The sequence below is a fragment of the Zootoca vivipara genome, chromosome 5 (genome assembly GCF_963506605.1).
Source record: "Zootoca vivipara chromosome 5, rZooViv1.1, whole genome shotgun sequence".
NCBI lineage: Eukaryota > Metazoa > Chordata > Lepidosauria > Squamata > Lacertidae > Zootoca > Zootoca vivipara.
Window position 1 is genome coordinate 69,262,358 of NC_083280.1, and position 16,299 is coordinate 69,278,656.

The 16,299-nt window shown below is 45.7% G+C and overlaps 1 long non-coding RNA gene across 1 annotated transcript in view; it reads right to left on the bottom strand.

The window, feature by feature from the left end:
- Positions 1-286: 286 nt before the first annotated feature.
- LOC118096248 (uncharacterized) overlaps positions 287-16,299 on the bottom strand; it is a 32,677-nt gene continuing 16,664 nt past the window's right edge. The window contains exons 3-4 of the long non-coding RNA XR_004693887.2: positions 5,317-5,439; positions 287-717 (exon numbers count right to left, since the gene is read on the bottom strand). This is a non-coding gene — a long non-coding RNA (uncharacterized LOC118096248). The remainder of the gene's footprint in view (positions 718-5,316; positions 5,440-16,299) is intronic.

Sequence of the window (16,299 nt, forward strand, 5' to 3'; positions counted from 1 at the left end):
TGTCTGGGGCGCAGCTCATGCTAAACCTTTGAGACGACAGCTTTGGCCCAAAGTTAGCGATCACATTCAAAGGGAATGTCCACACAGTCATAAGTGGCACCTGTGGGAAAGGAAGTCACCTGGGGTGAAAATTATTTGGAAAAATATGCTTGAAGCAGGATACCCCAAGTTTAGCAGGCCTTTCCTCGCAAAAACAAGCCCATGCAAATTTACTTGTCACCAGTGCCCAATTTAGGGGAGTGTGGGTCGTCCCCCCCCACACACACACAGGGTGCAGAGCCCAGGGAGTATTAGTAATAACAACAATACCTATATTTATATGGGTACCTGCAGAGAAGATCCATAAAAAAGCAGCTGTACCAAAAGGAATTATTGTGAAAATAATTTTTGGGTGGGATTTTTACCCTTGCTCAGGGTGCCATATTGCCAAAATCTGCCCCTGGTGTGATCATCTCCTCCTGAAACTGCCTCTCCTGGGTGATTTACAGATTCCCTTGGTCTGCAACTTCCATCTATAATATGTAGCCGATAGACAGCTGGAAGTAAAATATATTGGTCTTTACCTGGTGCTGAGAACATCACGTGCTGTTTACTCACCTCCTTCAAGCCATTAATAAAGATGTTTAAGTACAAGCGATGGGATGATGAGAAAGAGTGAGAGTGTCTATTCCCCAGCTGCCTGGAACTGAAGCTGCAGGCTGTTGCACCAAGCTGTTACTGAAAAACAGGAGAAGCAGATGGAATGTAAACAGAGTGGGTGTCCTTGGCAGCAATTCATTCAATTAAGGGATGGAAAATTAGCATTGAAAACAGCAATTCTACCTACAGTTGTTACAAGGGTGGCTGGTATTTACTTCTCCCTTCTCCCCCAAAAGGAAAGTGGTTCAGATTATCTTTTTCCTCTTATTTTTTGCACCAGTTATGCTGACAGGGAAGTATGCTTTCAAGCTGATAAAGAGTTGATACTTTCTTTGCTGGCAAGGTTGCTGTGCCTTTAACTGGCATGTGCCAGGCAGAAATTCATCAGGTGATGCTCCACTTTAAGGTGTGCAGTGAGTGGGTGGCAAGCTCCCTTGTTTAATTTTCTGCCTACACAGCCTGATACTGTGCACAATATTAATGATTTGTAGAAGAGACTTTACGACCTGAAAATAGAGTCAATGCACATATTTCTGCAACCCAAGAAAATCATGCACAGACGTGCGACAACAACAGCAGCACAGGAGCCTTGCTAGAAAAGAGAGAGGAAAATGGAACAAGACAGCCACACTTAATGTTTTATGCGGAGCGTTTTATAAAGCAAAAACTAGCCAGTGTGTTATCGTCTTAGCATAACCTGCCTCACAGGGTTCTTGTGAGGATAAAATGGGGAGAAGGACAACTCTGTATGTCACCTTGAGCTTCTTGAATGAAAGGTGGGATATGAAAGCAATAAAAAATTTAATAAATAATGACTGATCTTGGGAACCCAATTTTAAAGGAAGATGAGTACAAATAAAGTAGTTTGCCCCCATTTTAACCAACACTGGCTCATAGCCTTCTTTTGAAAAATCCTCCCCTCCTTCCAGCGGCGAGTTCAGTCAAAAAAAATAACAAGCAAGGGCCAAGTCAATAGATACTTTAACAACTCGTTTCAGAGCCTCAGGACCTACCTCTGCTGCCCTGTCACCCTCCTGCTTTTTATGGATGGTTCTGGGGCAGGGCAAGTCCTCTTGTGGCCATCCCCAATTTTAATTTGTGACCACAATTTTAATTTGTGACAAGGAGTGCCATTTTGATTTCCACTCGACGTCTTGGGCCAGCCCTAAATCTCTCTCTCTTCCGTGTGGCGTTATTACGGCCAGTCGCTCATCGCCAGGCCCTTCAGATCTTTACCAAATGTGCGACGCAGTGTGACAGCTGACACTCATCAGGAAATCGCCTTAGGACCCCGTCCCTTGCTTTGCCTGGGCCTGGATGGGTGGAGGAGAAGCAGACTCCTAGCCTGCCTTTGTTAAGAGAGGAAATATAGTTGCCTTGAAGTAAGATGCAACTTCCTTGTTGGCTGAAACTCAGCGGGAGATGTATTAAGATAGGAGCAGAAAGGAAGAAACCAGGCGAGGCCTGGGGTAGAGAGGTCCATGAAATAATCTAAACCTGACCTGGTGTGGAGAAACGCCACACCATAATCTGGCTATGATAAAAATCTGACATAGAATATAATTGGCTAGTGGTGATAAGGGGAGCGGGGACCCACAACAAATTGTTGCAGCGTATCTCCAGCCCCAAAGAGGAGTGCTGCTACTCCGCCTGGAACAAGAGTCATGTCTGGGGTGCTCATACTAGTCAGCTTTTTTTTACCCTCCCCAAATGTTTAGCACAGTACATTATATGGTGCTAAAGGGCCTAGGATTGCACAAACGTTTTATTGCATTATAGCAGGGGTGGAAGTATAGGAGGAGAGCTGGGCATGAGACGTACCCAGTGAAAACAACAAAGAATCATAGAATTTTAGAGTTGGAAGGGGCTCCACGGGTCATCTAGTCCAACCGCTTGCAATGCAGGAATCAATCCAGCTTGGTGTGACTGGGTAGCAATGTTGTCATTTCTGCCCATGCACACTCGGTTAAAGGAGAGTGTCTGTCTTGGCATTCAGCGTAAACTCAGAAGTTCCCTCTCTAGACCACAAGATGTTTGGGCTACTTACGGTACATGCCATCCATTTAAAGCACATCCCGACACACCAAAGAATGCTGGGAACTGTAGTTTGCTGGGCATACTGGGAATTGTAGCTCGAGGAATAGCAATGAGAAAAGCACCCTGTATCTCCTGCCCCGCAACAGCTCACATTTTTCCCACAGCAAAAACTATGGTTTATTATGATGACTGAACCGCAAACCATAGTTTGCGTTCAGACTAGAGAATGAGACCAGGGTCAAGAGGACCACATCCGCCTGTTAGGGTGTTCCTGTTGGCTAAAAAATGGTTTGGCCACTGGCAGGATGATGTCCTTGTAATTTTTGTGGTATTTTGTGCATTGTGAGTTGCCATTATTTTTATTGATTGTAATTGTTTATTGTAATAAGTGTAAATGGTTTAATTACTATATGCTGATATTTAATTTTACTGCTTACTATTAGATTATAATGGTAAAAAGGTAAAAGGTTAACCCTGGACGGTTAAGTCCAGTCAAAGGCGACTATGGGGTGCAGCACTCATCTCACTTTCAGGCCGAGGGAGCTGGCATTTGTCCACAGACAGCTTTCTGGGTCACGTGGCCAGCATGACTAAACGCTTCTGGTGCAATGGAACACCGTGACGGAAACCAGAGAGCACGGAAACACCATTTACCTTCCTGCCTCAGCAGTACCTATTTATCTACTTGCACTGGTATGCTTTCAAACTGCAGGCGCTGGGACAAAGCAACGGAAGCTCACCCTGTCATGTGGATGAGAATCACCAACCTTCTGATCAGCAAGCCCAAGAGGCTCAGTGGTTTAGACCACAATACCACCTGCGTCTTTCTCATTATAATGGATTGTTGTTTTGATACAAGTGGTTTATTTTAAAGTTATTGTGACTTTTTGTATTGGATCAGATTGTTATTATTAATGTTTGACATTTTATTATATTTTTATATGTGTTGGAAGCCACCCAGAGTGGCTGGGGCAACCCAGCCAGATGGGCACGGCATAAATAAAATTATCATGATGATTATTCTGTCAACATCTACATTGTGGAATCCTTCCAATGGAATATCAAACTGGCTGGATATTTGGGTTTTCCAAAGGCATTTTCCTGGTGTAGTGGACCCCTGACATTTAATCTGCTGTTTAAAGTGCCGTATTCAGTTTTTGACTCTTCTGTGTGTTTTTAATACGGTTAACACGCTTATTTATAGCACCTTGACCACTTTGAAGTGGAACGGCGACTTTAAAAAACACTCTCCAAGCTCTCCAAAATTCCTTAGGCAACATTGCTGCCCAGAAAAAAAGAAATCCACCTATAGCCACTGTATTGATTCCTGTGTGTTGAGTGAGCAAACACCCAGAAAGCGGGGGGGGGGCGAGGGGGGGCGGGACGTCATCCAGACTGGGGTAAATTGATAGCCCAAGTTCTCCTGGTGCCAAGTTCCCTTCTGTTGATATGAACCACATGTACGCCTTGCAGAGTTAACTCTGCCCTTCCCGCACGGAGCCAAGCCAGGCCAACTTCTTGGAGAGCAGCTGCGAGGAGCCCCCTCTCCTTCCAGGGCCTTCAGCAAGCAGGAATGTGTTTGGCAGCCCTTTGCTTTTCTCACTGGGGAGGAGCTGAATCTGCTGACTGTGTGCAGTTTTCCTTTCCACCACCCCCCCCCAGCCACCCTGAGCTGTTCCTGCAGCTGCAGCTTACCTTGTGTTGCTGGGTTTTCCTAAGCCATTTCCTACAACCCCCTCCATTTCTTATCTTCGCCATGTGGGACATGAGCTACGTGCCCTCTCTGAAATCCTGCAGGGGTCTCTCTCCCCCCCCTCCTTCCACAGCTGTTCTTCCCACCATAAACTGCATGCCTCTAAGGTCCCAGGGAGAAGCCATAACAGCTCCAGCTCCTGTTGTAGATGCCTGCCCTGGGACCTCTGCTCATCAAAACCCTGATGCATCAGTTTTGTGCTTTATTTTAGCATGTGGAAAATCCACTCTGCCTTGACCTGAACCATCTGGGCTTTTTGTGTCCTTTTCCTTTTCCTGGTGTGTCCCTGTCCCCTGTCTCTGTCTGTCTGTGTGTGTGTGTTTGCGAAAAATGTGGTGATTTGATTACGTTCCACCTTAAGTGATATAGAGGCTTAAGAGGCTTACTGTATGTTGTTTTAAAACCCCTTAAGATAAATGAAACTGCTAGTCATAATGTTACAGAGCAGAACAAAGCATAAATATCAGTTGTGGGTAATAATTGTTGTTGTTGTTGTTGTTGTTGTTGTTGTTGTTGTTGTTGTATTTATTTCTATCCTGTCCTCCCCAAAAAAACAAAACAAAACTGGGAATCTCAATTTATTCTTTTAATGTACTTTTCATCTTCTGTTGGAAGCCGCCCAGAGTGGGTGGGGAAACCCAGCCAGATGGACAGGGTATAAATAATAAATTATTATTATTATTAATTGTTATTATCATTATTATTATTGAATTCTACTTTGCAGCTAATGATTTTAAGGTATGATAATACAAAGAAAATCCAGGAGATGCGAGAGAGTTGCAAAATGAGTTTCCGTGGGTGTTTTCATTTAAAATAGTGACAGGATGGTGTCAGAATCAGTGAAGTGGTGGGGTTGTCATCAGACAGGGGTGTTGTCACCCACTTACCTACCCACCCAGGCCAGGGCTTGTGTGTGACAGGCAGAAACTCAACTGGTGCTTCTTCTTCAAGGACTCGGATGCTGCAATGTCAGAGAAGCTGCAATGCATTCATTTCTTCCTGTTGTCCAGCTGTCAAAAGACACAGGGAATCCGCAATCAAAAGTGTTGATTGTTTTTCTGGAAGAAATCTCCATCTGTCCCCTACTGTTTCCCCAAATATATATGTATCCCCCCCCCCCCCCCGAGCACACTGCCAAACCACATTCCCTTTCTTGCCATCTGGCCTATGCTCGCATCACCCCACCAGTAAAATTATTTTGCTCTAGTGAGAATCCCAAAATTTCTTCTTCTTTTATTTCATATGAACCCTAGTTAGAATTTTCAGGTGCCCAAATCAACAAAAGTCTAAAGGAAGTAAGAAAATAATAAGCTACACCTTGGAGGAGTTGTACTGACCGACATAGTGGGGAAAGAAGAAAAATATAGAATGGAACATGGGGCAGTGATGTTGTAAAATAAAATACAATCCATTGAGAGACAGAGATAAGATTGTGGTCACAACCTGTGATATCCACCAAGCCATATACAATCCGCTAACCATGTCTGCTAGCAGTGTTTCCCAACCTTGTGCCTCCAGCTGTTTTCGGACTACAATTCCCATCTTCCCTGACCACTGGTCCTGCTAGCTAGGGATCATGGGAGTTGTAGGCCAAAAACATCTGGAGGCACAAGGTTGGGAAACACTGTGCTAAGGTACGTGGCACCCTCAGGCAGGTTTACTGATTAAGGTAGCAAGATTTATTTGTTGCAGCATGATATCTCCTTTTATCACTCACGTAAACAAGCAGTCCTCTACGGTAGTTGCTGTCCTCCACCAGCTCAGAACTGGAATTATGCTCTGGTGTGGGCGGCCTTTATAAATATATTTTAGGTATGACTTCTTTCCCTTATGCATGCATGGTTTCTGGGATCTCCTGATTTCTGGCAAATGTTCTAAGTTATTTATGAGCTACGTTTCACTTTCCAAAAACAATAACACAACTTAACCCAGACAAGTTTACTGAGCCCCTAGTTTGGCTCAGCGTGTGCGGCTGATGGGCTTGGTTTTTTTATGCCTGCTAGTAGTGCAAGCAAGCCTTTCTGGCAAACAACTTATCCTCTTCTGCCTGTTCACTATGTCCCTTATTTTCTTCGGAGCTGACCTCCCATGTCCCCCGCACATGCACGTTCAGTAATCTGACCATGTCCTGAAATGGATCCGAACAAACTCCCTGACACATTTCCCAGTTGGTTGGCGTGGGGTGCACCACTCGGAAGGCTTGTGGCAGCACATCCCCTCACTAGATCAGGAGCAAGCTCAGCTGCCTAGGAGTGGCAGGTGAGCTAAAAGCAACACTCATATTGCCTCATCGAGGAGCCACAGGCCAAAAGGCAAATAGCATAGCCCACACAGACCTCTCATCAAGCTATGGGCCTTAAGCCCAAGGTTCACTAATCTTTTGGGGTCCATGAGCACATTTGCAAATTGTTGTGGCTACCACACACACACACACACACACACACACACACACACACACACACACGACAGCCTATTACAGAGGTCAGCAAAAATTTCCAGCAGGGGGCCAGTCCCTCGCACCTTGTGGGGGGGGGCAGACTATATTTTGGAGGGGAAAAAAGAATGAATTCCTATGCCCCACAAATAACCCAGAGATGCATTCTATCCATGTAAAAACGCCAGGCAGGTCCCACAAATATTGTATTTTAAATAAATGGACACATACTACTCATGTAAAAACACACTGATTCCCAGATCGTCCGTGGGCCGGATTTAGAAGACGATTGGGCGGGTCCGACCACCAGGCCTTAGTTTGCCTACCCATGGCCTATTATATGGGCTTTGAAGCCTTATTTCAGCAGGCGGAGGGGCCCCAGAGGGTGCCAGGGAAGACCTCCGCAGGCACCAACAGGCACCAGGATGGCAACCCCTGCAGTAAGCCATTGGCAGACCAACTCTGCATTACAAAGTTGTCTGCAAGCGTCACATGAAGGCTGGCAGCATCAACGTCGCTATGTGGGAATTCCTTGCAGATGACTACAGTGCCTGGAGACAGACAGGTTGTGCATCCATAGCAGTGGCCAGAGGAGGAATGACCGCTGGGAGGAGCGCAGAGAGAAGAAACGCCATGGTGCATCTGCAGCAGAACAACTGGACGCCTTCATCTGCCCCAGCTGCAACAAAACATGTCTCTCCCATATCGGTCTCTACAGCCACAGCAGGCGCTGCAACCTCCCACTCTTCCATTTTCTCCCAAGACAAATGGATGCCAATGAACCCTATTGCCATACAACACAGCCGCTGTCAGGTTCCAGACACTACCTGGTACAGCAAATGTCCCGCAGCAGGAAGGAGGAATTGAGCAAAAGCACCTTTTCACTCATTCACGGCATCTTGGGGTCCAAGCCATTGCCTGTAGTATGACCAGCAAAGCTTTTCCATGGTTAGGAAACCTCGTGAGATTTCAGAGCTCTATTAGAATGCCACATTTCAGTGGTAGTCCCTGTTGCTTGAGACTCGCCAATTTCTGTTCTATGCACAGCTTCTAAAATTGCTGCTGCAATTCTGATCCCCACCCCCACCCCGGTAAGTCTTTTTGATCTCTGATTACATCGGTCTGGCCATGCATCCTGATTTTCCAGGACATGTCCTGGAATTTGGCATCCTGGATTATTTTCGGAAATCCAGGCAAATGTCCTGGAAAACTGGCAATGGGGGTTAAATCGTGCCAAAAATGCCTTTAAAAACCTCCAAAACTCAAAAATTCTTGTAGCTTTTACAAAAAAAAAAGCTCTGTTAGAGATATGGCAACCCTAGGTATTTAAGAACATGAAAAATGGCCTTTTTTTAAAAAAAAATACATTTTAAGTTCTATGGCATCTAGGGTGGCTCAGTTGGTTAGAGCATGGTGCTGATAACACTAAGGTTGCAGGTTCGATCCTATATGGGACAGCTGCATACTCCTACATATTCCAAGTCTACAATTCTATGGTTCTCAGATTCTATGATTCTCATTGTCTGCAGAACAAAGAGCCCTATGAAAACACAGAAGTGAGCATTCCTACCATAAAAGATCAACACCCAACACAGTTGCCTGCAACTCTCCGCACTCTCAATTTCTCCATCTCTCCTCTTAAAAGCGGTACCACTACGATGAGTTAATTACAACTTCAGGGTTATTGCTACAGGTGCTGGAGAGGCAGGAAAACAACCAGTGGAGATTAACATTGCAACCGACGTAGCGTGTTGCACAACCCACATTTTAATGTCCCGGAACGGAGGGTCATAAACCATTGTTATCTAGCACTGAATGACCAATCAGACAGAACCTCATACTTCCCATCTGCAGAACAGGTTTGCCAGAGCAGCTTTTTGTAACTCTGAAATATCTGCTAACAAGGAAAAGGCAGGAGAAGTTTAGCTTAATGGAAGGTTGGGGGGGGGAACCTTAGTGAGGAATACCTGCTATTATTTTTGCTCACTGTATATAATTAGCAGCCAGATTGCCATCTGTCTGTCTGGCCAGCCACCAATCAAATTTTTCCGGTAGAATTTGGAATTGGAATGATGGGTAAAATATTTGACCAATTGAATTTCTTCCTAAATAGCTTCCACTCCCAAATAACTACCCCTTCAAAACAGGACGCAGTTCTAGCAATAACCATTCATACCAGGGGTGGATAAGCAACCAGTGATCTGAAAGCTGGATGTCGTCCACCAAGCCGGGTGGGGGGAGATGTCAACACCCCCCAGAAAAGTGCAATTCAGGTGTTTCCTGAATTCCCACACTATTTCATTGGAGAATCACGTGGCTGTTCTTAATCACCGTATTTAAAAAGGGGAAATTATTTAATATGCATGTGGAAATGGCCTATAAAAAAGCAAAGTGTAGATTTAACAGTACTTCCTCTGTTTTTTTGGTGCGGCGAACAGGATCGCTTAATTGATAGGACTGTTTCCTTAACACAGGACAAGCCTTCTATCCAAGTGGTGCTGCGGGTGGCTGCAACAGATAGGAACTGTGAAAAAATACCGTGATTTGTCTGTGTCAGCACTGGGTGGTGTCAGGGAGCTAAAAGCATGAATCCCAGCAGGATCGGGACCAGCAATGGATGGGTTTCTCAGGGCAGATCTACCATATAGGAGAGTCAATCAGAAGGCAAAGTTTACTGCTTCTAAGCCAAGAAGTCCACCCAAAGTAGGATGGAGCAAGGTTAGAACAAGGAATGGTTAGGGAAGCTGGCAGACTGACAGGAAGAAAGGGAGGGAGAGAACAGGAACAAGCAAGTTGACAGGCAAACACCCAGAGCAAGACCAAGGAGACTAGAGTCTGGCTCACACCCACGCAAAATATCTAGTTGCACCCGGCAGCATTTAAATACATTCTAGGTCAATGCCGCCTTCTCTTCTGCAACCTGAAATGGCCCATCACAAAGGGACATCAGCCTTTAAATCTGCTCCTGAACTTTCATCACCATTCCATCAGATGTATGGGTGCCACCTCCACCTTACATTTAAGAGCGGATTTTATGAAACCCACAAGCTCCAACCCCTGACTCCCACCAAATATTAGGCAAACCATGCTGCTGCCCCACTCCAGACCTTTCTAATCACAATATATAAGGGGGCTGTTTCTCCCTTGACTATTTGCGCCAGATTTAAGCTTTGAATAGGGCAGTACACAATGCTGACAGGCTTGGCGTAACTATGAAGCCACAATGTGACGCCACACCGGGTATGATAAATGGAAGCTTTACTAGTAAATAATCGTTCTGGACTTCATTGCTACCAAAAGCTACATCTAAAAATCAATGTGTATTTTAAGAGAACGTCCTGTGCACTGGCATAAGCCACGGATCTATATTGGGATGTGTTTAAATAAAGCGTTCCAATGCATCTCCGTGGCTTGTTTGCCTTCCACCTGCGTGTGTAAGTGGATTTTACGTAACCTCTCACTCGAGCTGACTGACACACACCACATAACTGTGAAGCCATGTATTCACATGTGGCACTACCATGTGGGCTAAAATCCCATGCATGCTTCCTCAGACGTGGGTCTCTCAATTACCTGGGCTTGCATTGCCTGGCAGCCTTAGAGACAGCAAGGCTGGGGATCTTGTTGGAGAGCCTGTCAGCCTGAGCACCTGAGACAGTGCTTCGAGTGCTTCCACTATGGAGTGCTTCCAGATGGAGGCTTAATTTTGTAAAGGGTTGCTCAGATGTGGGGCCCAGCCAGGTGAGGAGTGAAGGCCTGCCCTGTGCATCTGGTAGCAAGCACCCATTAGTTGTTTCTATGACAACGCAGCCAACTCTTTAGTCACGTAAAAGGGGTGCTTAGGAGGCTTGCTAGGCTTAACAATGAGACTGGTTTGATCACCTCAGCAGTTCCTTCTACTAACTACAGAATCCCATCTTGCTGCTATAAAATCGCAGATCCAAACCAAAAGAAAATGGTCTGTTTCATGTGTGACAAAATTCCCATACTCAGGGTTGGCAGATTGCAGCCTTGAGATTTCTCTCTTTGCAAAACGTACACAGGCACACACTCCCTCCTGTACTTTTAAATCCCCACTTGAATCGATAAACAAGGAAGCAGTGGCCTCTCCCTCTCATTCCTCCCCTCCTCCTTCTGCCCCTCCCCCTCCTGTTGCAGAAGGTAGGTTGAACAGCAGGCGGGGAAAGGTGGCAGATGAAATGACCTGGAGAAAAAAGAGGTGGAAGGAGCAATTACCACAGCTGCAACTCCTGAGTCAGCAGTGAATTGAAAGGAGCCTGTGGAGTCTTTTAAGAGTTGCCACCTGGCCACCTTACCCAGTCATGGATAATTGTGCACATAATGTGCTGCAAATTCTATGCATTTGGGGTCCATCCATATAGAATCCACCTTAAGATTTCTCTCCACAACCTCTTTTCTTCCCCATTGCCTTGATCTAGCTTGGAAGATTGCAAGAAGGAGGGATGAGGAAAAGAGGTTAATTGTTTCTCTGTTCTGCCTGCAGGGATGCCCAGATTCAAGATCAATTGTGGTGCCCCTGTGGCACCCCCTTTCCTCTCCCATGACAAAGATACAATAAAGTAGATAATTAAGAACTCTCAACTCTTTTTTTGTTCTGGATTGCCTATTGTATTACCGATGCTTTAGACCAACGTTTACAATGGAAGGACAAGCTATAAATCTTTTAAACAACAACACAGGAGTCTAATCCCGTCGGTGTCATTTGGGCATGCTTCTGGAATCTTAGGACCACCACAAACGTCAAGTAATTCCTAACCTGAAAAGCTATTCCATATAGGAGATGAGGATGAAATGTGCATGTCCAATTGTCACACAATCTCAGTGAATCAAAGAATTGTAGAGCTGGAAGGGATCCTGAGGTTCATCTAGTTCTAGCCCAACCCTCTTGAATGCAAGAAACTCAACATTCTCCCATCCAATTTGAAACCATACCAGACCCTGCTGAGCTTTGCGAATGTGCTCACAGTTTTATTGCTGCACCACTAAGGGAGTTGGGGCATTAGTAGCTCAATCGGCAGAACATTTGCCTTGCATGCAGAAAGTCCCAAGTTCAACCCTACATGTAGATTCGGCATAATGCCCCATCGGCAAGTGCTTTCCGTGCAGGCATTTTCACATGTTTGAAAGGGAACTTCTGGCTAACTGCTTTCCCACAGAGAGCTGGGAATGTGGGCTCCGGAAGCTAGGCCAGCTCCCCTATCTTGCAGGAAGCCATTAAGAGGCAAACGTTCCAATAGCCGTCCCCAGCAGCTCAGCCAAAGGTCGTTCTGCTGGCGCTGTGATTGTATTACATGCCCTAGATCTTCTTATTATCCAGATTCTGAGAATCACAAACAGGGCTGTGAAATCATTCGGAGAACTCTTGGCATTCTCGATGGTATGTTTCCATTTACTAGGAAAGAAAGAAAACAACAACAACAACTAGGCGTTGGTGGAAATATCAGGAGGCTGACAACAGGGTCTTTCTAGGAAATTCTCAGCACACCACTTTGCAAAATACAAATGATTTATGCCTTGCCTTGGATCCCCAATGTATCTTGACAGGAGGGGTGAGGCAGCCAAAACATTGCAATCAAAAGGAAAACTGACGGCCAGGCTCCATGCTAGCTTGAGAAATCTGTCAATGCTTCGCCAAGGTCTCTGGGCCAAATTAGACATGATCCCTATTCAAGCGATTAGCAGCTACATGAATATGTGTACTTTAAAAAAAAAACGAGGCCCTGGGCTCCCAAGCTTGTACCATTTGCCCCCTGCTGTGATCCTAGTCAGTATGGGGGGGGGGGTTTCCCTCTGTTTTTTGCACCAGGAAAAAAGTTCTCCCAGAAGAGCGTTCCTTCTTTGCAAAGGCAACGAAAACTTTGCATAGTTTAAGCTGGTTTGGAAGGCAGTCTTGGCTGAAATGCAGCATTTAATTAACTAAACTTTGTAAGCCCAGAGGGGTTCTTCCAAGAAGGAATTCCATAAACGTGGGGTTCCATAAATGTGGCTGCACCACAGAAAAAAGGGCTGCTATGCATCATCACCAGACTAGTAGCGGATCTATCAAAGGCATGCCCAGCAAGCTTCCTTAAGATTTATTACTCATTATATAATTAAGAGATAGGACTGCTCCACAAATTATGCTTTGTCTTCTCAGAAAACACCGCAGTGGAGGAGAAGGCATGTAGATTATGATGCGCATCCACAGTTGCAATTCCTTGACTGGGAAGTTGTGGCGGTTGGTTGTAACTTCTCAGTGTGGGCGCCTGCAATGAATCGCACGTGTGTGCAGTCACCACCAGCAGTGATTTGCATGTGAACTGAATGTTATGTCCAGAAATGCTTTCTGTGCGGGGGCGGGGTGGTGGTGGATGCCACATAAAAAAGCCTTCCTGTAACAGGAATGCCATCTGCAACAACATTCACCTGACCCTCTTCCAAAATGATTAATGCCATCATCTGCCAAAGATGCTCTTCTGCCTTCTACAAAGGATAGGCAGGGGAGTTCCATGCAAAAGAATACAACTGACGTCAGAAACAGCAATATTCATAAACCAGTGAGCGGACATTTTAACCTCCTAGGATGTCCTGTAACTGACCGTTCAGTAACAAAATAACTTCAAAGGGAAAATACAAGGGAAACAGCTGAAGTTTAATGCCACCGCGCTACATGCGTGATGGCTTACCCAGGATATCTTATGACTGTTGCTTGGGCAAGGTTTCCTGTCCCATTAGAGGTGATGACTCTTATCATTTTAACAATCACCTGCGGCTGTAAAAGGTTAAAGGCATGCCTATTTAGCATATAATTAAGCTCTAATTATCACAGATTTTTGCGCATCATTGCCATTCAACTTCCAATTTCCTCCTCGTAGACCTGCCTACTAAGATTTCACTTCCTGCATCAGACAATGTAAATATGAAAATTTATTCTCCAATAAATGTATTAATTCTTAAGCTGCCGCAAGATTCTCTGGTCGCAAGGCTGCCCTGTGAAAAAATTTACTCCCTGATAGCTCGCAAATCAAGCAAGGGTGGTGCACAACATTAAAAAAACAATTTACATAGCATAATAAAAAAAATAAAAAAAATAACAGGGAATAATAATAACAACAGTCCCCACCCTATTTAAAGCCCATAGATTGTTTTATGGCCATAGGTAGGCCACAGGTAAAGAGGAATATTTTTCCCTGGAATCTAAAGTCATGTAATGATTGCATCAAGCAAGCCAGCATTCCACGAACAGGGAGCCACCACAGAAAAGTCCCGTTCTTGTGTTGCCACCCTCCAAACCTCCTTGGGAGGAAGGACAGAGAGAAGGGCCTCAGACGATGAGCACAGAGTCTGGGTGGGTTTGTATGGGAAGAGATGATCCTTAAGTTAGGGAGGTGACCCTGAGCCACGTAAGGCTTTACATGTCATCACCAGCGCTCTGATTTGAGCCTGGAAACTAATCGGCAGTCAGTGCAGTTGGGCCAAGATTGGTATTATATGCTCCACTCGTCTTGGCCTTGTGAATTTTGCACCAGATGAAGTTTCTCAGCCATCTTCAAAGGCAGCCCCACCTCTAACACATTGCAGTAATCTAACCTAGAGGTTACCAGAGCATAGGCCACAGAAGTTAGACTACCCCTGTCCGGATAGGAGTGCACCTGGGCCACCAATTGAAGCTGACGGAAGGCATTCCATGCCACCGAGGCCACCTGGGCCTCAAGTGACAGCAATGGGTTCGGGAGCATCTCCAAGCTACACACCTGCTCCTTAAGAGGGAGTGTAACCCCTTTAAAAGCAGACAGTCTCCCTCCTGGGAGTCGCCCACTAACAGTGTCTCAGTCTTAATCTGGATTGAGCTGCAGTTTGTTGGCTCTCATCTAGTCCATTACCGGGGCAAGACAACGGTCCGCCAGCAATCCACTGCCACACCTTTAGCAGAGCTGTGTGTCATCAGCATACTGCTGACATGTCCTGCCATATTTCCTGAATATGTCCTACCATTGTTATAAATCTTGACTGTTATTTACGTAGAAATCACAGAAAGTTGATTCAGGCATTGCACAGATATAACTGCTCTCCCCTGTACTAGAATACTGTATTGTGTCAGCTGAATGTATGAACATCCACTGAAGAGCATTTCATTTGAGGCAATGCTCAAGTTCTTTGTGTGATTTTAAATTAGTGATAGTCCATTCACTCATCTAAAACACACCACGGTGCTGCAGTGTGATTGGCTGTGACCCAGTGTCTCTCTGATGACTGTTGTCTGCATGTTTGAATTGATTCCATAAAAAAGAAGAAGTTATACCCGTGGCATTGCACCTAGTTATGTTCATTGACACAAACACGCCATCAAGTAATGGTCATGCATTGTCACACATCAGAAGTGTCAGAATTGTCACACGTATGTGCCATCATCACACACCATGATCTAGATCCCAGTTGTATAAACCAATTGTTTTCTGCTACTCTGGAGGCTTCAAGTTACAAGAAAGGAGAGGCCAACTACCGGTATCAGTAAACCTCAGGAATAACTTCCTGGTGGCAAAAGCTGTTCAGCAGTGGAATGGTCTCCTTCAGAAAGTGGGTTTTTTTTAAGCAAAGGTTGGAGGGACATCTGCCATGGATGCTGTAGCTGAGATACCTGCATTGCAGGGGATCGGAATAGATGACCCTTGGGGTACCTTCCAATTCTCGGATGAGAGTCGGATCAAGAGACAAACAGGAGCTGCATTAGCCCAGTTTGGGCTACCTCCCCAATAAATGGGCCTGTGCCTCCCTTCTCCATTACTGGTCTTGGTCCCTGCATTTCTTTCTCTGCTGCTGTTTCCCTGCCAGCTCCGCTTCTCTCCTTGCTAATCTTCATTGCTGCATGTGTTGCTGCTGCTGCTGCTGTTTTTGTTTTGTGCCTCTCTCTGGCGAGGACACATTAGCTCACCCTTTTCTCAGAAAGCTGTGGGAACAGCCCCACCCTTGTTCCCTGCTCCGCGCATGTGTCCCCAGTGGAGAAATAAACAAGCCCTTGTTATAAAATGGGCAGCCGGCTCAGCTGCCATTGTCGTCACGCTGCCTCTGTGCCATGCAAGCGCTGCCGGGAGGGGAACACTATGTCTATAAAGTGCCGCGGGAACAAATTCCATTTGGAGCAGCGGTTGCGTTGGGGCCTGCAGGGAGCAGGTCAGGAGACAGCTTCAGGCCTGCCGCCTGCGCATTCCTGGTGTTCCCTTTGCACGCTGTTGCCCGGGAAACGGCACAAAGCTCCGCTGATAAAGCCAAATGTGAAATGCAGTCCTCCAGTGTGGGAGCCAGGAGAGCCAAATTCAGTGATAGGAGGAGCGGATCAGGCACAGTTATGGATGCTACTTGTGGATAGCTCAGCTGGCTAGAGCGTGGTGCTGATAACACCAAGGTCACAGGTTCGATTCCCTTAAAGGACAGCTGT